The sequence below is a fragment of the Lichenostomus cassidix genome, chromosome 12, assembly GCF_008360975.1.
Source record: "Lichenostomus cassidix isolate B80296 chromosome 12, HeHo_3.0, whole genome shotgun sequence".
Lineage (NCBI taxonomy): Eukaryota > Metazoa > Chordata > Aves > Passeriformes > Meliphagidae > Lichenostomus > Lichenostomus cassidix.
Genome location: NC_139493.1, coordinates 17,928,043 through 17,950,747, shown reverse-complemented (window position 1 = coordinate 17,950,747; position 22,705 = coordinate 17,928,043). Strand labels below are relative to the sequence as shown.

Below are 22,705 nucleotides of genomic sequence, written 5' to 3'. Positions count from 1 at the left end.
TACTTTTAACATTCATGGTAAGAGTTTCAGGTGGGTTAACTAATGTTGGAATCATATTTTCGATTCTGCCAAGCTGCAGTGCCAGTGTGCAGATCAGATTGTTGCTCAGGAGTGAATGTCCTTGGTGCTTTCTGAGTAGTGGTTTCACCTTGGGTATCAACCTCAGGAGACTGGAACAATGGTATTTTGGATTTCAAACTGCTTTTGTGTGTAGCTTCTGTGCAGAAAATCACCTTTTAAGATGAACACAGCTGTTCTTATTTTGTTCTGTGTATATTTTTGAAAATTATTAGCCTTGGATATTAAATAATATAATTGGTTTACTGCTGTAAATCTGCTTTATGATGATTGTTGGTTTTGCTGTTCTTGCATGTTCCCTTTGCTACTGGATGAGGTTTTAGTGGTGCCACTAGAGAGGGATGATTTGGTTGATTGTCACAGTTATTGGCTCTTTTTGGGAAAATGAACAGCAGTGGAACTTCTTGGGGAAATAATTTCAACCATGATTTTGTCCTGGGGGGAATTTACTCTGCCTGCATTAAAAAAAGTATATTTTGAATACGTGTTCTCCATTTTCTTGAGCTGAAATGCATTCTTTTTGGTTAAGTATTGCCCAAGACCACAGTTTGATTTTGAGCTCCACAGGGTAGGAATGCTGGGCTGGATTTAGAGCCTGCAGAGGAAGTCTGATCCAGTGCAGCTTGCATGTGAGGGAGCTGCTGTGTGTCTGGTTCTAATTGACATTCCTTCAGTCTTCCCACTTAGCCTTAATTAGATTTATGCCACTCTGCAGCTCCTAACTTGTGCTGTCTCCAGTTTGCCCTGCTGTGCATCACACCCCACAGTGCTGCTGCAGGAGGAGCTGAGCTGTGCAGAGCTTGTGTGTCATCTTTAGGGCTTCACTCTGTGCTACAGAGCTGCTTTGAATCTTGAATTTAGCAGCTCTGTTTGAGCTCTCAGTGAGGTTCTAGCACTGCATTTCTGTATCCCTGCTTGCTTTGTCTAAAGCAGAATTCTGCAGAGTTTCCAGTATTCCAGTCATGACCAGGGGTGCAGCAATATCACCAGAATTTATTCATTTAATGCTTTGAAATGTGAAGGATTCCCTTATCTCTGGGGGCACTCACTGCAGGGCCAATAATGGTGAAGTGTCTTAGTGTAAATACAAGTCATGCACTGTTTAAAACAAATACTTTTAAACTTAGCAGCACTTAAAGAAATGAGTTTAACCTCAGCCAGCAAGCAAGTACCACACAGTGCTCACTTCCAGCCCTGCTGGGATGGGGAGGAGAATCAGAAAAAAGGGTAAAACCTGGCTCATCTCTGCTTTAGCTCAGGAACTATACTGTATTTCTCCAGATTCCAGTTTAAATCATCCTGCACTTGTTAGCAATGAAAATTTATGAACCACATTTGTTTAACTACTGTGGCACGGAAAAGATTAATTATGGAGTAGAAGTGGCTACTGCAGTTTGGTATTTTAACTCTTTCCACGGAGATGGCAGCAGTTATTTAGGTTTATGGTACAGTGGATCTGTACTTAAAAAGTCCAGAGGAGGCTGAGCACAAGAATACAAGCAATGGTGTCATTATTAGCCAGACCTGGGAAAGGATTGTCACTGATTTCTGACTTGGCAGTAGTGAAGGAAAGGCCATAAAAAGTCAGTTCCCCTGGAGAGGAGCTGTGGGTAATGTGCAACTGTTTTATCTCTAAGTGGCACCTGTGAGCTTTGGCTGGGATCTTTTCAGGGCCTCAGAAATGGGACTTGGATGCAGTGACCATCTCTGTGATGGGCATCTGTGCTGGTTTTATATTAAAAAATAAAACCCTTAGACCTTATTGAATGTGGCTTATTGTAAACTTGAGTTTTGCAGTTTCCAGTGAGATGCTCAACACTCATTACTCTCCTGTCCCTCCTTGCTGGGGTGGCACTGATTTCTCATCTGCTCAGGGTTCCATCTGGCTGGTTTTAGGAGACCACAGGATAAGCTGCTGGGGTTTAAGCAAGTATTCAAGCAGTAAGGAGGATTATCATGTTGTATTTATCTGGTATCAGGGCTTTGGAACTGGTCTTTCAGTTACAAACAGAGTTTTAGAGGCATAATCTGGTTATTGAGAGAACAGTGAAAGAAAACACTGAGAAGGACTTATTGTGAGCACTGTGAAATCAGTGTTATAGTCACATTTTACTTACAATATATAAGCCCTGCAATATATAAGCTCAGTTTAAAATATGGGAAAGAATGAGAAAAAAACGTGTATTTTTTCACTGCCTGAGGGTGATACAGTGAAAAGTCTGCTGTGGGCAAGCAGGAGAACATACACTTCCATAAGGAAATGCAAGGTTTGGAAACAGCTCCTACATGGCACCAGCAAGTCCTGGGTAACAGCTTTGTATTTTACTGCCTTGAACCAAACCCATACCTGTTGAATCTTGATTTGTGCTTTGCAAAGCTGATAGAGAACTCCATTAAACCAGAAAAAGGCTGATCTTTGCTGGAGCCATGCTCCTTGCACATGTGCCATCAGTCATGTGTGCAGGGAGCTGCTGCTCCCCACTCCTTGCCTGTGAGCACTGGTCCTGTTTGGCAACAGCTTCTTTTATGTGGTTCGCTCTAATCCACTTCAAATAATTAAGCCAGACCTTACAGTTGATATTTCTAGTACAGAAGAATTATTGTGCTTTAAAATCCCAGCCCTAATCCGCTCTGTAATAAAATCCTGGTGTAGACAGGACCTACCAATCAGTTTGTGCTGTTCTTGGTGGTATCAGGAGTTCATTAGGAGCGTGAGCTGTGTGCTGGCTACCACTCCTCCTGAATAAATATGCAGTGATTTGGTGCTTTGGATAGCTGATCCCAAAAAAAATACTACTTCAAGGCTGAGTTGAGAAGAATTTATTATTTTTTAGCACTATTGAAGGAGACGATGACTCCGTAAGCTCATTGTTTTAAATAAAAAACAAGCAGCGTTTGGAGCAGAATTGGACTGGAGTGTTGTTATTTGTGTGGAAGAGATTCATGATGAAATATTTCCAGCAGCACCAGGGCTTTCCACCCACACTGCTACTGTTTGTTGTGTAAATTGATGGCAAATGATGGGCAGCAAGGCTGAGGCAGCCTTTAATATCAGTGCTTGCAGGACTTTGCAGAGCAGCACTGCAAACACTGCAGCTCCTGGAGTTGTTTGACTGACTGAGAGGGAGGAATGGCATGGAATTTAAGAAAGTCTCCAGGATCATTTGAAGTTTGGTTTTTTGGAGGATTTTGGGCTTTTTTCCAGCATTGGTTTGGTTGTGTGGGATTTGTTTGTTTGTTTTCCTTTTTTTCTAGAGATTCAGCTGCTTCAGAAAAATGGGAAACAGGACAGCATTTCATGTCACAACCCTTGTTTATTTTCTATTCATGAGTTCACCCCATTCTGAGTAGAAGTGGGAGGAATTGTAGTGTTTGTAGTAAGGACAAGAAATATTCCATAGCAAAATATTACCCAAAGCAATGAAAAATTTCCAGTAATGAACAGAATCTCATCATGTGACTTGCCCTTTGTACTTTCATTTTCACATATATGTCCAAAAGAGCAAATCTTGTAACAACTCAATCCCTGACTCAGTTTTTCTCCAATTTAACCTAAATAAGAATTTACCATGTAATTAGAAGGTTGTTTGTGATGCTTCTATGAAAAATCTTCCTTTCTGTGACTCTCAGGACTCCTCCAGTGATAAAGTTTTTTGTTTTGCAGGACAATACTTGCTGCAATCCTGCTTGGTTGAGGGCAACACAACCACTTGAACTCAGATTTCTATTTTGCATTTTGTAAATAAATTTCACAGTATTTTGCATGCGTGTTGTTTTTCAGCCCTGTCGAAGTTGAGGGTTTTTAATCAGGATTTGTCAGCTCTCGGGTGTCTCTTATTAACCAATCCAGCAGAAACTTTAATTTCGAGCTTGACAACTTCTTCAGGACCTTTCCCTTGTTTGGCTGAGACATTTCTCACATGGATAGAAATGGATTCACCACGTGGATATTTGTTTCTCCTTTTATGCTTCATTCCAATATTGATTAGGTTGTCTTTTTGCCAGGCTGGTGATTGGATGAATTGTCTCTTGGCTCAGAGAAGAGGCAGATATTGGATACACACACAGAGTTGGTCTTAAAAATGAGAGGTGTGATTAGAATGTGGTGTTCTGCAACTCACCTTAAGACCCTGGATTCTTTAATTGCAGAAATTAATGTGTAATTAAATAACTGAATAGTTTATAATGATTTAGCAACTGTGCTTGTGGTCAGAGCTTATCTGTGCTGTCCAGCAAAAGAGAAACTGAAGGTTCCTGAAGGAAAAGTTCCAATTTCTAATGAGCAAAGTCAGCAAAAATCTGCTTAACAGCTATGAGAGGTGTTAAAAGCACATTTGTCAGTTTGTCATTGAAGCAATGCTTGATCAATGAGGGAGTCCTTTGTTTGTGACATAAATCATCCTTTTTTTTTTTTAATGGAAGGGGAAGAAGTATGGAAATGTGATGTCTCAGCTGAGTAATAATGTGATGGAAAAACATAAGTGCTTCAATCCTTGAGATGCAGCCTGAATCATCTGATGTTGTTGTATGAATACCAAAAGCTTGAAATAATAAAACTCTGAGTAATAACATGCAGAGTGTTCTGCTTTTAAATTGATGAGCCATGCAGAAAATACCAATATCTTCCCTGTTTTAAATATCAGTAAATCTGGCTTTTAATAAAATATCTGAATGGCTGAATTCCTGACCTTCTGCTTTTTGTCCTTTAGCTGTTTGTATCACTCAGTATCTCACAGAGCAGCTTCCTGTGAGTGGTGTCAGGGCCATCCCATTAATTTTAGGATTTTCTTGGAAGTAGGAGTGTTACGTAGGACAACTGCTTGTTTGGGTTTGTTTTGTTTTAAAAAACAACAGTGAATTATTCTCACCCCCAGAAAGTTTCACCCTCTTTTCCTCCATAGTTTATCATAGCAAGGAAAGAAAAGAAGGAGCAGAGTTCTGTTTTCAGCTTGTTAAATAGGCTGGAAAATGGGGCAATTGTGTGCCTGGTGCCTCGATGGGGTTAGGAGCAGGGGAACCCCATTAGCAGAGGCTGCAGGGATGGAAATTCCTGCAGGAACAAAGGGCCTGCATGGCCCTGGGGAATGAATTTTCACAAAGTTCAGCTGCCTGCAGTTTGTAAACACGTTGTAGCATCCTCCAGCATCCCAGATGTTCCTGCTGGAGCTCCTGAGCAGTGGCAGCCACACAGTGGGGCTTTTCTTCCTTCTTTTCACCTACCTGGGGATAAACCATGGGGGCTGCTGGCATTCCCCCCTGTAAATGGTGCTTGCTGAAACACTGTCTCCTTCAAAGTTGTCTGGAGAATGGAGGGGGAGGAATCTTCTTGCTGGGATGGAATTTGGAAGATCCCAAGCAGTGCTGGAGAATCCCAGCTGGCTGAGCACTGCGGGGTGAAGTGTGACAGCAAATCCCAGATGGAGCTTGTCAGTGCTCCTCACTGGTTGTCCTTTCCCAAGTGCTGGCCTTGGAGCTTTGTGCTCAGCTGCTGCTTTGCCAGAACTCCTGTTTATTACAGCCTGAATCCAACAGTGCAGGGAAATTGTTCACAGGTTGGGTTTTGTCCGTGAGGTTTCCTGGTGGGGATGGAAGCTGCAGGAATGGACTGAGTTTTACAACTGGGATGTACTAGATTGTGGAAATCTGGCTGTTCTTGCCATGGTAAATACTATTTGGCTTGTTTAATTTGGTTTGAAAAAGAAAAAAAAAAAGTTCTATGTTAATTAGAAGTACTCCAGGCTGCCTAGAAAAATGCAGGGTGCTTTCCAGGATGTCCTTTCCCCATCTTTAAGAGCACAGAGAACAAACAGGACAATCTTGGAAATGGCACTGAGGCAGAAGTGGTGAGAGGAATGGAGTTAAAATACTTCAGCAGTACTTTGGATTTGGCATATTTACTACTTTCCCTACTCTTTCTTTATGTCCTTGTTTCTGTTGGTACTAATTTCAGCACTTTATCAAGTGTCTGGAAGGGTTGGAACAGAGCACTTTGCAACTTCCCTGTTGCCTCTGTAACTCCATGCCTTAAACCAGCCTCAGCATTATAAACCCAATTCTATTGGAAACAGTTATAATTGCCTTAACATTGAGGTGGTCCTATGCAGCCTTTACTCCTTTTTCAGTCTTGAGTGTAATGATCGTAGAATTTTTATAGTTCTGTTGTAAAAAGCAACATGCAAGCTCTTAGTTAATGAGCATCTGTTTGGAATTTTTCTTTTCCCTGGCTGGGAACCCAGACTTTATTTATGATATTTAATTCTGACCTGAAGAAGGAGGGATCTGAACATGGGTTTTCCAGTCCAGAGTGAGTGTCCTGACTGAATGGCTTGTGAAACAAAAAAAGGATGTAGTCAATTAACACACTGCTTTACTAACTTCTGCCTTTTGCTCTGTTGCTCAAGAAGAAAAAACAAGCAGCAGTGCTTTGCTTCAGCCTGTAGACAACATATTTTCCCCCAAGAAGCAAAACCCAAAATTGCTTTCTTTCTTTTTTTTTTTTTGTTTTTGCTGCTGAGTCAAAACTCAATTACTTGATAGCAGAGTTCTAGCTACAAATCTGCAGCACAGCTATAAACAATGTCACTGCAGAAACTTCTGTCATCCATAAGCTTAAATGGAGAAATGCTTCTTATTTAGCAAATTGAAGAGTGAAGAGTGATTTATTACTCTCCTCTGATTTTTTTCCCCTTTCTGTTCTGACTTTAAGCTTAATGACATTCATTAAAAGATGCCCAAAAAGTGGTTTTGCCCCTGCATTACAAGTATTTTTGTGCATACACTGCAACAGTATTGTCCTAGGTGATAATAATTCCATAACCCTGGAATAAATTTGCTTTAGATACACATTTATTGCTCCATAGGGCAGAGAAATTCTAACCAGCAGTTGGACAGAAAAGGCCCTTTGTGTGCTTTCGTGTTTTAAAGGGAACAATTTCAGTCCCTGCACTGGGCTGGAGTTTTCTGGAGCTGTGCCAAGAGCAGTAACTGCTTTTATTTTCTGGGTCATGCCCACGTTGTCTGTTTGGTTTGTGTGAAAACATCTGTGTGTTACAACTGGAACTTTATTACTGGAAATCTGCTGCCTTTATTTGCTTTCTTTGGAGCAGGATGGATGTGACTCCAACAGAAGAGAGAACAGCTCATCCATGGCTCCAGCTGTCCCTTCCCAGTGTCTGCATCCTAATGCACCTCTGCTTAGCCTGACCTGCAATTTTTCATTATAGGAACACCTAAAACTTCCGTTTTCCCATTTGAACTCACCCCCAAATTATGAGGTGTATTAAGGACCTCATTCAGTTCTTTTTACCCTTAGATTTTCCTCATCAGTTGACAATATAATGGTTTTCCAGTAGTGCTCTGGAATTCCAATGTGTTCAAGTTGAGCAGTGTTGAAATCTGAGAACTTACTGTGCAAGGATCTCTCTCTGGGAAAATGTCAGAATATATTTATTTCAGAACATATTTATTTCAGAATACTTTTATTTCAGAAGACTTTTATTTCAGAAGACTTTTATTGCAGAATGCTGGTACTTACCAAAATTATATCGTCTTATGGTACATTTACCTACTCAAACTATTCCTTTATTTCAAAATCATGAACTCCAATTTTAGAGGTATATTTGAATATACTTCAAATTTGGAATATATAGTAACTAGAAGATTGAATGTACTAGTTATCTGGCTTTGAACACATTAACACTTATAGCAGTCCTTAATAAAATAGTTATCAACCAATAATTTATTAATATGATAAATATGTGCACAGCTTATTAAGAATGTCATTTGTTAGTATTTGAATATGAAGGAAAGCAATGGGCTTTCTACTGTTGTCTTCTGTGGAAAGGAAAAGTAAGTTGGAAAATTTAAAAAATGAGATGTTTGTTGCATTGTTTGAGTAGAAGGACAGTTCCTGATCTCAGTGACAGCTCTGAGCTATCGAACTCTTCCCTCTGCAGTGTGAGTTGCTGGCAGAACTGTTGCTGTGGCTGCACAAGGCAATGCCTCCCTCCTGCACCCTTTGGCCTCAGCTTCTCCTGGCTCCCAACAGATGTTTTGCCTTTAAAGGTCACTGGAGCTCCCTGTCCAGGCTGCTCCTGGCTTCCCAGTGTGTGCCAGCAGAGCTCACAGCTGGAATGTGCTTTGCCATCAGCAGTGACATTGCAGGAGTTTCTCAGTCACCTCCTCAGTTATCCAACCTAATCTCACCTTACCCACGTTGATAGCGACGGGCAGAGCATGGTTTGGAAGGTAATGCCCTGTGAGAGCAAAAGGATTCTGAAATTAGAGTTTGTTGGGGTTCTGAATGGCTTAAGGCACAATCAGTGGTGTTCTAAGTGCTGCATTTTGGCAAGACTTCAAGATGAGATTGATCCATCCCTATAGGTAGAGCAGACTGGCAAACATGTGCTGTCATGCTGGAATGACAACTTGGATATCATCATCTCTGATATGTTCCCAGTCCAGATCTCCCTGCCTCGACTCTTTTTTAAGCTCATCTGTTCATATTTGCATGCATTTGTCTGTCTGATCATCTGGCAGCTCTGTCCTACAATTATTTCCCTTTTTGCTATAAATAGGACACAGTGGCATTAGGAGCTGTTCCACTGACCCAAATGCTGTCACATTAATGCCACTGCCTCGCTGCTCTCATCATGCTGAAATATTCATTATAACCAGAAGGAAGACTGACAATAGGAAAATGGAGATTTTCACCTCTGCTTGTGGCTGTTGCCTCCTGAGCAGCGCTGATGTGCTCCAACATGTGCCCTTGTGCTCCCCTGGCAACTTCAGTTATTGATAACAGCAGCTTTGGACCTCCTGGTAGCACTCCAGAAATGTCAATTAACATGTAAAGTAGTAAACAAAGAGTTTGGGGAAGACCTTTTATTTATTTCTCAGACTGGATTCTGTCCTGGGTTTGGCTGAGACAGAGTTTTTTTCATTCTGACATGACAGATTCCAAATATATTTGTACAAACTCCTTGTTTCTCTTCCCTCTTTGGATTCCTGTTCTTCATTTAGTTGGAAAAGGGTCATCATTTTCCTCTTTTTTGGCTGAAATTCCATGTTCCTTGAAGTTAGGGGGCAATATTTATACAAATGATGCTACTTATTGATTTCTTTTGATTTATTAAAACACAGAAAAGAGAAATAATTTCTCCAATAGCTATAGAATAGCTGATGTTTCCTGTGAGAAACAGAAACTATAAATGAGGATTCTTTTTAAGTCTCTTTCTATTTATTCTCTGCATTCTCTGTGGTTTTACCTTCCATTTTCTTTCTACCTGCCATTATGGAGGCAGTGGTGTGTTGGTAAAAGATTATGGGCTGAAAATGAGTGTGCAACTTTTTGCTGGAATTAAATTCCACAGGCCAACTATTCCATTAAATGTTCCATGTGAATTGGTGTCCTTGATTTTGGATAGCTGGAAGGAAATCCACATAATGCCATTTGTGAAGTAACTGAGATTATGTTGATTGCACAGAAATTAATTGTATTAACATAATGAAACATTTAAAGTATTTAATGCTTTTAAGCAATAGTTTGGTTTTTTAAAATGAGAGTTTCTTTTGCATTTTGCTGAAATAGCAAGAAGTAAGTGGAAGATGCTTTTGTTTCTGTTGAGAAGGTGGAACAGAGGTTTGTGTCATCAGCTTTAACTGCAAGGTACCTCTGCAATTTGATAGTTGCTCTTCTAAAGGTGGAAAATCCTAACAGTGAGTGAAAGATGAGGTGAGGAATGGTGCAAATGGGGCTGAAGGAAGGACAAGGCTGTCCCAGGTTAGAACATTCTTAGCACAATGTTTTTGCCGTGGTGTGAATTGTTGTTTTAGCCCATAACTCATAAGAGTTCAGATACATAAGTGTTTTACAAGGTTGAACATCCAGGTCATTCTGAACTAATGGTAAAGGAAGGAAATTGGAAAAGCATAGGGGATTCTATAGGGAATGAAGCTGGATGTTGGGGAGAAAGGAATTGACAACTGAAAAAATCCTTTAAGAGCTGCAACATTATTTCTCAAAGTCTGCTACAACCATATTTCAGCCCATAACTGTTTTCTCAGCCTGGGGGTTTGGTTTTGTCACTGTCCTGAGAAGGTGTTGAATCTGTTGGGATTTAAATCAGCGACAACAGTTTGTTCTGCTACCATGGCAGGGAGAAAATAATAATAATATGGGGGATAAAATAGCAGCAGGACTGTGCTCAGTGAGTGTTCAGTCCCTGCTGGGTTTGAGACATGGGCTCAGATTCCCTCTCTTTATACAGAGTCTGGGATTCCCTGTTTTTACATATGAACTGGGATTCCCTCTTTTTATCCACTGACTAGGATTCCCCTTTTTAATTCATGGCCAGACTCCAGCCAGCTCTGGCCCCAGTGCTCACTGCATTCAAGAATTGTCCCTATTGAAACCCTTTGAGGTGCACATGAATTTGGCACATCCAGCTTTGTTCCTAACTGATAATCCTGTGGGAGAACCTCAGGTGAGGCACAGCCATGCTTTTAACAGGAATTGTCTGGGTGGCCACAGGCTTTGGGCTAAGCATGCAGTGAGGCTGATTCCTGTCTGGCAGGATGGATTTTGGGGAGTTTGCTCCAGGGGGAGGTTGGCTGGCAGGCAGTGGATGAGCTCCTGGCACTCCTGGTGTCTGTACCTTGTGGAATCAGGGATGCTCATCTCCCAAAAGTGCTGCCCACTCAGCTCTTCTGTTGAGGATATTATTATTATGAGTTATCGCTGGTTATTTTTATTCTGATTATTATTATTCTGGTTATTCCTGAGTTCTTTTCTTGCCCACTGAGGAAAGTGGGATCCTCCACAGCTGCAGAGGAACCAGAGTTTGTTTATTTAAACAAATATGGGTGTCATCAATACATCCCCTCCCAGTTTATTCTGTCTTAGGCTGTGTGCAGATGTTTCATCAATTCTACTTGGAAACCAATACAGGAAACCAACTTTGTGAAACCAGGCCTTTATCATGACTCAGCATCAGTTTAGTGAATTGACTGATGTGATTAACACGTGCTGTATTGATAGACAACCATTTAAATTGATTCCAGTCCTCAGAGACATTGAGCTGCAGCTCAGTCAGATCAGACTTGGTAATTGGAATATTAAAGGAGTAGACATGTGAGTGTGTGAAGATGGGAATTGGTTGCTTCTGTTGGGTTTTGTGTGCAGATTGCACTGGGAAGCCTCAGTGTCCCTGCTGACAGCCTGCACTGGGAGCTGCTGGTCTGCAGTCACTGCTGTGCTGAGCTTATCACTACAGCATTGCACAGCTCTGCCTCTGCCATCCTGAGGTGTGGGGTTTGTTTCCAACCCTTGTTATACAGCACAGCAAAGTGAGTTCTATCACTTTTTTATCGTATTTTTTTCCCTCCAAACTTTGCAGGCTGTTGGATATTTGATAAGCTCTGGCAGTGCTCAGCCATCCCTCCTGATGCTGAATTCCAAGCCAGCTGCTGTGCAGGCTGCTGTGGATAATTGGTTTCTTTGGGATTGTCTTCACTGCACAGACATTCCTGACACAAATTCAGTCTTCAAGCAAGCAAAGGGATCCCAAATTGAGGAGGTTTGAGCTGAGCTGGTTGGCCTGTCTGGGAGTACAAACCAAAGCCTAAATTAGCAGGACAGGAATGGTGTTGTTCAAATATCATTCTGCTGGGTGTCTCTAGTGTTGGTCTGACTGCACAGAAGCTTCAGCACAGTTTGCCAACACTTCTGAAGCTGGCAGAGCTCTGAGGGTTCAGGATTTGTTCAGGATTGGAAAGCCTGAGGAGAAAGTGAGGTACAAAAATCGATCTGTTACTGCCTAGCAGTAAAGGAGAATGATCTGAGAGCAGTGGGAGCAGAGTGGAACTGCCAGTTTGGGAAGGTTGTGTTCAACTTTAAAATTCCACGTACACATTTGTGTTCATGTTTGAAAACCCATGTTCCACATGGACACATCTGTGTTCAGAGGGAAGCAGGAGGAATGTTGAGATGTTAAACAGCTCACCAGAGGTGGATTTTCTTGATGTAAAATTCAATAAAAATAAGAGTTCAGCCAGAAGCTTTTCCAGGGCTGATGTGTGAGTGTTATACTCTGGCAGCAGGGCTGAGCTACTCTTTTACATTCTTAGTGACATGAATTTACTTGTGGCAAATCTGCTGCAGCCTGACAAAACAGAAAGGACTGACTGGCTTTTGAGCTGGGAGGATTATTTGTTTAGGAAAATCAACAGGCACGGCTTCAGCACCTGGTTTATGTTCTTCTGGTGGCCCCATGAAGGTGCTGTTCCCTGGGGAAGTGAGGTGTGCACAGGGAGAATCTGCTGGGCTATCTGACAGAAGGGATGGTGTGTTTCCCTTTGTAGCTGCATCCTGCTGCTGCTAACTCTGCGAGGTGAACTTTGATCTTGGGATCATCTGCACGGCAGACGTTTTACTGAGGCTGCTGCCTTGCCAGGGCTTATTCCCAGGAACAGAAATTAATTCTGATTATTGGGAGGTTTGTGGACGTGGAGTCCTCATTCTTATATTTGATCTGGGTGGATCTCCCACACAGAGAAACCGTGAAAGGACAAGTCAGGCTTTGGGTGGTTTTAGCTGAATGAAGAAGCAGATGTGTGAAGGTTCCCAAGAATGCAGGAATGTCAGAGATATTTAATTCAAGCAGCTTCCCAAGCCTGTCCATAGCAACCTTTTGGTTGCTGCCATGCTGGGCTTGCAAATCAGGATGTGCAGGCAGGATTGGCTGTTTCTCTCTCATGTTCCCTTTGTGGAGAGTAAATGCTTCATTTCCTTGTGAGATCAAACCTCCCTCGTGCTCCCTGCAAGAATCTGAATTTCTGTCCTCCATCAGCGAAGCTGAAGAGAGGAGTTTGCAGGCAGGAGAAGGAGGTGGGTGTTCCACTGGAAACATGCAGATTCCTTTCATAAAGCTTCTCCCCAGGCTGCCTGGTGGCTTTTTTAATCCACTGTCGGTACATCAACAGGTCAGACAGGTTCTGCCTGAAGAGAATATCCAGACCAAGAGTTCTTTTATTTGTAATTACAAGAGTGGATGAAAGCAAGGTGTGGTCCTTGGCCCGGTAAGGAGAGTCAGGATCTGACTGGCTTCTGTGCCTCCAGGGAAATCTCATCTTCCTGCCTGCATTTCTCCAGCTGCCAGAGAGGTGGATGCTTGCCCCAGGTGAAAACTGAATAGATTCATGTTTGCAAGGCTCCTTGCAGATAGAAGTTCTGTGCAAGGAATATTTCCAATCTATTGTCTGTATGAAATTCTGGAAAATTCACCTTTTCAGAAATAAAAATGCATGGCTTCAGTTTAGGTGCATTCTTCTCTTTGTGGAAAGTAGCTGGAAAATAGAATAAATTCTTCAATTGTGTCATGGGTGTCTAAGTATCTGATTTCAGAGAAGGCTTAAGATAGTGAATTTGTTCTGAGACAGAAGATATCTGCATGGCTGAGTGCATCTGATGAATGAGACACCTGAGGAGAAAATGTATTTTGACAGTCTTTATCCATCTACACTTTTTTAAAGTTGCTGTGTTGTGCCCAACCCAAACATTTTGGCACTTCACGGTCAGCCTTCAAAAATGTTCAGCTAAAAAGTTTGCATTAATTTCTAGTTCTGAGCTTGTGGATTCACTTTGAGGCCTAATTTAAATGATTCTTTTTTTTTTTTTTTTTAATCTGTTAGATTTAAAAGCTGGGGAAAAAAACATAGTGTGCAATATCTTCAGATGCCCGTGGGAGAAATGGGCCTTTAAGAAAAGCATCAGTGTTGCAAAACTTTGCAATATTATGGAGTTGCAACATGGGGGGAAAGAGGGGCAAGGTCGCTGCTAGGTTCTGGTTTTCAGTAGTGGAGTCTCCTTATTTCTTTTAATTTCTGTGGCGTGTTGTCATATATTTTAAATTTTAATAAACTGCTGGGAAAAGGAGCTGTGCATTGGTTTTGCTGTGTTTCTCTTTGGATTACAAATTGTTGTCATTGCACTTTGTTCCCTACATCATTGTAGGATTCGCTTTGGTTGGAATATTTGCTTTGCTTCCTTTGATACAAGTTCTTGACATGGTTTTGTAGGGGATTTGATGTGTGCATATGTAGATGGGAAACAGGAATCATTTGATTTTTTTTTTTGTTTTGAACGCTTCTGACATTTTTGTTTTGAAAACATTTTGTTTTGAAAACTTCTAATCCTATTCTTACTCCACCGAGTACTGTTGTCAGAAGTGTATTTTAAAATATTTTTAAGAACATGGAATGCTTCATTAGGTGTATCTAGGGAATAAAATGTGTGATGAAGGAAATTGGGCATTTCCCCCCAAAAAAAAGGAAAACAGGTCATCAACTCTCCTCAAGCTGTATATTGCTATGATTGTATATATTTGAGTGTTTATTTTTAATTAAGCCAATAGCATGCATGGAGAAATGCATTTCACAACAGTTTTGTTTTAATAATAACAACATATTAATATATTCTTAATATATTATTAATATTAATATATTAATAGTGCTGGGGGAAGTTTTTCTTTGCCATTTTCCCCATTAGGGAAATAATTTATACTGAAGTTCTGTGTTGACATTTTGATATTTAGCATATAATGATTAAATTCATCTTCTGGGTTCAAAATGCCTGGCATAGGACACTCCTGACCACAAGCTAATTTTCACACAAGGCCTTAATCTCACTTGCTAATCAAGAATTATTTGATATTTGGGTGTTCTTTGCTGCATTGCTTAGTGTGGAACCTAAACATTATTTTCTGTGTCCTGTTCAAACAAAGCTCAGCAGGGAGGATTGTTCAGTTCCTTTAGGGTTTTTGTAGGGCACCTATCACTGTGCTGCCACAAATCTTCACAAGCCTTAATTCATCTTCACAGCACCTTTTTTATATCATTCAATTCAATCCTTATTGAGGACCAGAGCCAGCAAATCTTTCTCTACACCAAATGAGGCGAGGTCCTGCAAGGTGTGATCATGCAGTGCAGCTGGGTAAGGGTGGCAAAGCAGGACTGCCCCAAAAAGTCCTTCACCTGGCACTTTTTAACTTGCCACAGATTGAATTTTACAAGCATTGTGATACTCTTTAAACATTTTTTCTATGTTAAAAATCATATATTACAATATTTAACCTGAAAATTACTTCCTAAGGCATGTAATGGTAAAGAGTAGAATCTCCAGCTCAGGATTTTTGGCTTTTTGTTCCATTATGTGTTGTAACCTTTTCGCTGCTGCTTCTTTTAAACAAGAAGCACCACCAATCAGCTCAGCTGGGAATGCTGGGAGCACCAGGCTCCTCCTGGGCTGTGTTTGGGCATTTTGGAGCTCATGGAGCAGCGACTCAGAGCTGCTCACACACCTGGCACCAGCCTTGCTCCACACCATTACCTAGGCTGACATCAACTCAGTATTAACATCATAAACTGGGAGCCTTTGAGGCTCCAAAACTCCACTTTTCTGCCTGGCTGGAGTGCTTGTTGGTGCACGTTGTGTCTGTGTGCCTCTTGGTTTATCATCCCTTCAGCAAGTCAGCATTCAGAGCAGGGAAGTGGTCTGAAGACAATTAAATGACTCCTCAGTTAATTGTCCTGGCCCAGCCCAGGCTCTCATTTCCATATGACAGTTCCATGTCTCCAACTTCTGCAAACGACAAGCCCAGGATTTTTGGCAATGACCTGACTTACATCATTAGCCCAGCTCACCACCTACAGCTGATTTTTTTCCTTGCTCAGAAGCTAAGATCTGTCTATAGGGGAATTTGTTCTCAGTGGAGTGTTTATCAGAAGGAGCTGCTGGGACCATTAGGACCTCTTTAGTCCTGTCACAAAAGTGCCTTTTTTACCTTTCCCTCAGGAAAAAGGAGTCTGTGAACTCCAGGATTCCCAGGGTAACTCTGTGTTTTTCCAGCACTTTGGGAAAAAGATGGAATATCACTGAGTTAAAGAAGCAAACATTGCTTATCTTGAGCTCCCAAGAGCACCTGTTGCTCAAGAGAAAGGAAATAAAAGGTCAAGAGGAAAAGGACTGAGACAGGGAGAGATGAGGAGGTGCTCTGGGAGTGTGATTTGTCCCTTCATTTTTGGGATCTCAGCATCCATGGCTGAGCATCTTTTGATGTTCCTTGTGGTTGTTTTCCTTGGTGTGGCTCTGGGGCTGGCAGGAGCCAGAAGAGCTGAGCACCTGCGGCTGGTCAGGAGGGAAACAGGGAATTTTAAAGCCTGGGCTAGGAAAAATTAGTCTTTGTTTGGGGAATTGTGGTGAGATAGGACGGGGGCTCTGGGTAAGGGGGGATTGATGAGGAAAATTCTTAGTTCAGGAAGGGAGAGATGGGATTTAGGGTGGCTGGAGAGCACAGCTTGAGGAAGGGTGTTGAGATTGTTGAAGGAGAGAGAGATAAGGTAAGTGAGAGGGGATGTTTAGCTGGGAAACACTTTAAAAGGGTGAGGAAATTTGGGGACATTGTGAATATATTTGTCATGTTTGGGAAATGCTGAATTTCAGGAAGTGAAGGGGTGGTGGATGTGAGCCTGGGGAAAAAGGCTTTGATATGTACCCACAAATCTGCACACCCAAGGCTTTTTTTGTGGTTAAAATCTGGTAGTTGTGATCCTCTCTGCCTCTAGGTTAAAACCAAGCAAGTGCTAAAGCATGACCAAGCTCAGGTTGTGGTCACTGCAAATTCCTGCAGCACCTGTGATCCCTCCTAGCCTTGAGTACAGCCTGTGGCATGGGCAGTGCTCAGAACAGGAGATTCTAATCACTCTATGGCGATGAAAAGCCAACATTTGGGTTGGAAGTGGTGGTTTTGGCACTGCAGTTTGGAAACCCCACGTTGCTGTTAGAGTTTCTGTGCTGGGCAATGGTCCTTTCTGTAAAGGGGAGTGATGGGTGGGAGATGCTGAAAGAAAACCAGCAGAGGGGAAATGTAAATACAGACTTCACTGTTTTGTCAGAAAGCTGGGACTTCATAACAATTAAGTGTCTTTTGTAATGCAAAACATTAAAAAACCTTTCTTGTTTCCATGGGGTTTTTTTGGCGTGAAAACAGCAAAAGCACAATAAGAAAAGCTAATGTTGATTCCACTGAAAAATAGTTTTGGTGGAGAATTTTCCACATTCTCTAGGTTTCATTTTTGGCAGGAAAAATGTCTTGCCTTGTGTACCTTGTGTACCAGTTCAAACATGCTCTTTCTTGTATTAATACTTTAAACAACACAAGGGCAACAATTCATCATCCTTTTTTCTTGTTCTCTTCTATTGATCCATCAGCATCCATCAGCAAAGGTGCTGGGGTTTGTGAACACCACAATTTGGGATCAGTGTGTTTAAGGTTGGGGTTGTTCTTCTTGGTGTGGTAAAAAAAAATTATTAGGGTCAAATTCTTTTGAAATAATAGAGAACAAGACCCTTGATTGGAAAAGAAGAGCCTTAGAGCTTGAATGAAATTTCATTTTAATTTAATGAAGCAGGCTGTAAAATTGGGTTTTGCAATACGTACTTATGAATATTTTCATCCTAACATTTAGGGTAAGCAATTGCTTTGATGTGTAGAAGCCAAAATGATTTCATTTTGTAAGAAAAGTTGTGATTGATTTAACTTCTTGGGACAGCATTGGGAATCCTGGCTTTATCTCATTTATAAGGTTGTTTATTTATAAGGAATCCTGGTTTTATCTCATTTATAAGGTAGTTAGCTGTGATAATGGAATATTCAGTCTGAACAAGCAAGGTCAGCTCCACAGGTTTACATATGTTGACATCTAAGTTCATTTAGACCCTGTATACATATATATATTTATATATAAAAAAGTATATTTTATGTCTTGCCAAGTGAGCTATAAGGGGAAATGTTTTCAAAGACTTTAGCAACCTTGGAGCTCTCTGCTTTATTTCTAAACCCTGTAATTAGTGGCTGCTGGAAACTGGATTTGCTTCTTCCCAAAGCTGAGGGATATGCACAGTAATTTTGAAATCTAACCTCTAAACACGGTCTGGCTCCTAACTTTCCTCAGTTAAAAGTGGTGTAGATGCCCGGGCATCAAGCTGACTTAAAATTGGCTTTTTTCTTTAGTAACCTCGCCTTTTTTTTTTCAATTTTCTTTCTTTCATCCTCTCATTTCTCATATTGGAAGAAAATGAAGTAATTTCTTTGCTCTGCTAACAGGGCATGGCAGTGGTTGCACTTCACTGTGCTCTGCTGGTGTTTGAGACTCTTTGTAGTTGGAGTTGAATTATGTTTGTGATTATCATCAACCCTTCAGAAATTTAAATTAGCATGCAAATACCAGGAAAGATTATCAAGTTTTTAATTAGCACACAACAACTTTTCCACCCTGATAAACGAGATTTATCTGTTGTGGAAACAAGCAGGAGTGGCAGTTTCCAGTCCCAGCCAGAGAGCAGGAGGTGACTGAAGTGGCTCAAATCTTGGTTGGTGTTGTCTCAATTCCACACCTCCAGCAGGTCTCACCCAGCACCTCTGAGCCTGTTTGATATGTTCTATTTTATATATTCCAGACTTAAATCACCAAAAACCCCCAGCAGCCCAAATGGGATCTGAGGGAAGCTCTGTCTGTTCCCTGCTTTGGCTCTCCTGCCCCAGTTCCAGGTGAACAGGAGCTCTGGAAGGCCAGCAGGGGTGCAGTTTGGGGTGGGAGACAAGGGGGTCCTGCTGATGAGAGCAGGTTTAATTAACCAAAAGCTTTTGGAGTTGATAAATACCTTGGGAAAATACCTTTTTTGCTCTGGGATGAAATAGCTGGTCCTAAGTCACTAAATACTTAGAAATACTTGCACAACATGAAAAAACCCTTCTTGTTTCCATGGGGTTTTTTTGGAGTGAAAACAGCAAAAGCACAATAAGAAAAGCTGGTGTTGATTCCACTGAAAAATAGTTTTGGTGGAGAATTTTCCACATTCTCTGGGTTTCATTTTTGGCAGGAAAAATGTCTTGCTTGTGTACCTGTACACATCCATGTATGTATAAATCACATACAGTGACCTAAAATTTTTACTTACAAGCACAGTGATGTGCTGTTTAAAATCTCTGTGTCTTTAAAACAGTGAGCAGGACAGAATAAGAACTGCTTTACAGCAAGGCATTTTTTAAAAATAATAAAAAAAGAAATTAAAAACTCCATCTGCCAGCCCAGACAAGCCATTACCATCTATTCTTGGGCCCTACAAGTGCTTGCAATTCTAGACATTCTTAGGCATCACTGTATTTTTGGTTTCCCTGGCATTTTGCTCAGTGGGAACTGGAGCCAGGATATCTGCTGGGAATTCCTCCTGTGAGTTCCTCAGCAGTTTGTGACACACACACACTCATAAACAGATTTCTTCCCTAGATAATGCTGGGTTTGGGTTTTTTAAGCAGCACTGCCTAAGTTTAGGGTATGACAAGAATGATAGACTATACAAATAATTTTGTTACATGTCAATATTGGGTGTAAGCTGACTATTTCAGGCTCAAGAAGCTCCAGTGATAGTTTAAAAAGTGATAATTTCAAAAGCTTCTTTTACGTTCTATAATGTCTTTAACTAGAGGACGGGTAAAACAGGACCAGCTTTAGCTCAGAGATGCTCTGCCTGGTGGGGCTTTTAAAAATTATTTATGCATTTTAAGGGAGCATTTAGTTTGGTGTGATTAAAATAATTTGCAGTGCAACTTTATGGTTTAATGGAAGAATGCACCTTGGGAAGAAATGAGTGTTTTGATATTTTCTGTTCACTGGTGCTGTTGTGAGTACTTAATGGCTTGTAAGAAGGGTGTAAAGTTCTGTTTTGTGGTGTTTGACTCAGGGAGGGAAGAGGTGAGTTGTGTTTTTCTCCCTGTGGATCTCAGGGGCACAGCTGGGAGGGAGCTGCTTGCAGGAACTTGAAATGTCATTTTCCTTATGCATTTCAGGACTTGCTGCGTGTTCAATCCATTTTAAACTGCATTTCCTCATCACATCCGAACGGATTTCAAAGCAGAAAGGAGAATTTTTGTTCTCCCTTTTCCCTGTGAAATACATTCTAGCAGAACTCAGAGCTGGGCTGGTGAGAGCAGCAGTGCTGCACTGGAGCCTGTGGAGAAAGAAAAGCCTTTTCCTTCAGGCACATCGCCACCTAGCAGCCCTCAACTCCAATTTGCTCCTTTCTCAAAGAAAGAAAAATGGTAAAACCTGCTTTTACATGTTCTTGCTTTATTCTGCACCTCCTCCTCAGTGTGCACGGAGGTGTCAGGAGGTGCCTGTCTGAGCCTGGGAGCTGCAGTGGATAATTATCCACTCAAAAATGGAATGATGCTGGGACATGCTGTGTGGTCACAGACACATCTCCCACCTCTGTAAAGAGTGTTTTTTCCTCTCAGTTGCAGAACTGGTCAGTGTTTCAATAGTTGCTCAGTGCTGATGATCTGCACAGGTGAAATTCCACTTTTCCCCCATCCGTGTTGATTCCTGGCCAGTGTTGCCCATTTTCTCCCTGGAAGATTCTGTGGAGCACAAGCACCAAAGGCATTTGTTTTCTCAGGTTCTTCAGCACTGCCTGAGGCAGCAGCAATGTGAGAGACGAGAGGGAGGATAAAGTCAAGGAGGGCAGAGGAAAAACAGACAGCAGAGCTCTGCTAGCTTGCTTGGGAAAAAGCAGCTCCATGTATGTTTGTAATCTTCTAAAGCAGCTCAGTGTATGTTAAAATGCTCTAAAACCCATTAAACCATGTCAAATCTGATACTGTAAACTTGATGTGTTAAGAATTTTTTCACTACAAAAATTCTGGTAAAGAAATAATATAAAATTTTAAGGATTTTTTTCTATATTGAGTCCTATTATTGTTCAGATAAGCCAGGACTGTGTGTTTTTATTGTGGATAATTTTTATCAGCATTAGGGACCAGTGCCACAACACTTGTAACTCTTTGGAAAATGGGGGTTTCTCCAGCTCTTTTGAATTCTGGAAAAGGCTCTGTTGTTCTCCTCGGTGCTTTAGTGGGGCTGATATTTGCTTTCAGTCCATGGGATTCATGGGGTGTCCCTGCCCAGGGAGAAGGGTTAGACCAGCTGATCTTTCAGGTCCTTTTCAGCCCAAACCATTCTCTGGCCATGGCAAAATTCACCTTTACCCTCCTGGGTTCGATGGTGGTGATTTACCTGGTTTTTTTCCCCTTCTTTTGCTTTGAGTGCCTCAGAACGGTGAGGCACGAAAAGCACCGTAGTGTGCAAACTGGATTAGCGAATGCAGTGGCTGGGAGCTGCAGCCTCTCCCTGCTCTGGGGCTGTCGGGATGCTCTCTCTCCCCATCAATTCCCCGCCGGTTCCCTCTAGAGGCTGCTGTTGTGTTGGGTTGTGTTGGAGCTGAGCAGCTCACCCCGCAGCCCGGCTGTGCAGCCTGCCCGGAGCAAGGAGTGTGCAACCCTGCAGGAAGTGCTGCAGACAGTGAGCACAGCCGCACAGCACGGAGCTGGGGCTGCAGCTACCCGCCTGCAGGAGGAACGGAGGCAAAACTGCCTTTTTTGTGACCCAGTGATGCATTGATTATTGGTTTCAGGTCAGTGCAAGGTCTCTCAGGCTGGGGAAGTGGTTGATGAGCAGCAGTCTGAATGCAGAGTTTGCTGACAGGAACCAAGTGCTTTACAGTGACCCTGTCAGTATTTGAGGTTAATGTCTGCTGGACTTGGAGCTGTTCAGTTGATAAATTTTCTTCCAAAGAAAGGTTTCCTGTGAATGGAGCTTGGGTTTAAAATGTAATATAAGAGATGCATTTCCATTGATAATTTCCCCCCATTCTTTCACTGTGCTTTCCTTACTTTCAACATAGATATTTTAATTTAGAAGTTCATCAAGCTCCCCGTGGTTGGTACCAGTTTATTATTATTATTTATTGTGAAGCTTGTTCATTATGCAACATTTGACAAGTCCAATCAGAGTGTGCACTGAAATGCTGAAAGCCATTCACTTAACAGGGATCATTACTGCCCAAAACCTGCACACCAGAGGCTGCTGGTCTAATAAAGAACAATTAACTTCTTTATTAGTGTCTGGACAGCACCACTGAGTAGTCAGTGGTTTGTGGACAACACCCAACCATGCTTTTCCAAACAGCTTGAAGAAATAGGTATCTTTGAATATAGAGGAGAATTTATATTGGATTTGGGAGGGTAATGCCCATGTGCACACCCTGTCTTGTAGACCACTGCTCCAGAGGAGTTCAAATAGTGCTTTCTTTTCTTCCTCATCACCTGCACTTCCCACAAAAATTTAAGTATTTTAAAGTGGAAAATTTTAAATACTTTTCTCTTCTTATTGTTCCCAAGCATCCAATGAACGTGTTGCATTCATGTAAATTCAGGGATGCTCTCTGTTAAAAACTGCATATCAAAATATCCCCTACACTTCTGTAAGGAACTTGCACTTCATGCTGAAGAAACGTGCCTCTCTTTTTTTTTAATGTTGTAGGTGTGGATTTTTATTGCAGTTTGTATCCTTAAGGGCTCAGACTCCTCTTGATGTCTTCATTAGATGTTTTAATTTGATGCATTGGGGTAGAAAATCTCTGAGTATGCACAATATGCAAAACTTCTAGTCCTCTGCCCAAAGACCACAATGCACTTGTCTTTATTAAAGATATTTGTCTTTCTAGAAAGTATCA

General features: G+C 41.5%; 1 protein-coding gene across 1 annotated transcript in view; it reads left to right on the top strand.

The window, feature by feature from the left end:
- VGLL4 (vestigial like family member 4) overlaps window positions 1–22,705 on the top strand; it is a 75,853-nt gene that overhangs the window by 6,847 nt on the left and 46,301 nt on the right. The window lies entirely within an intron of this gene.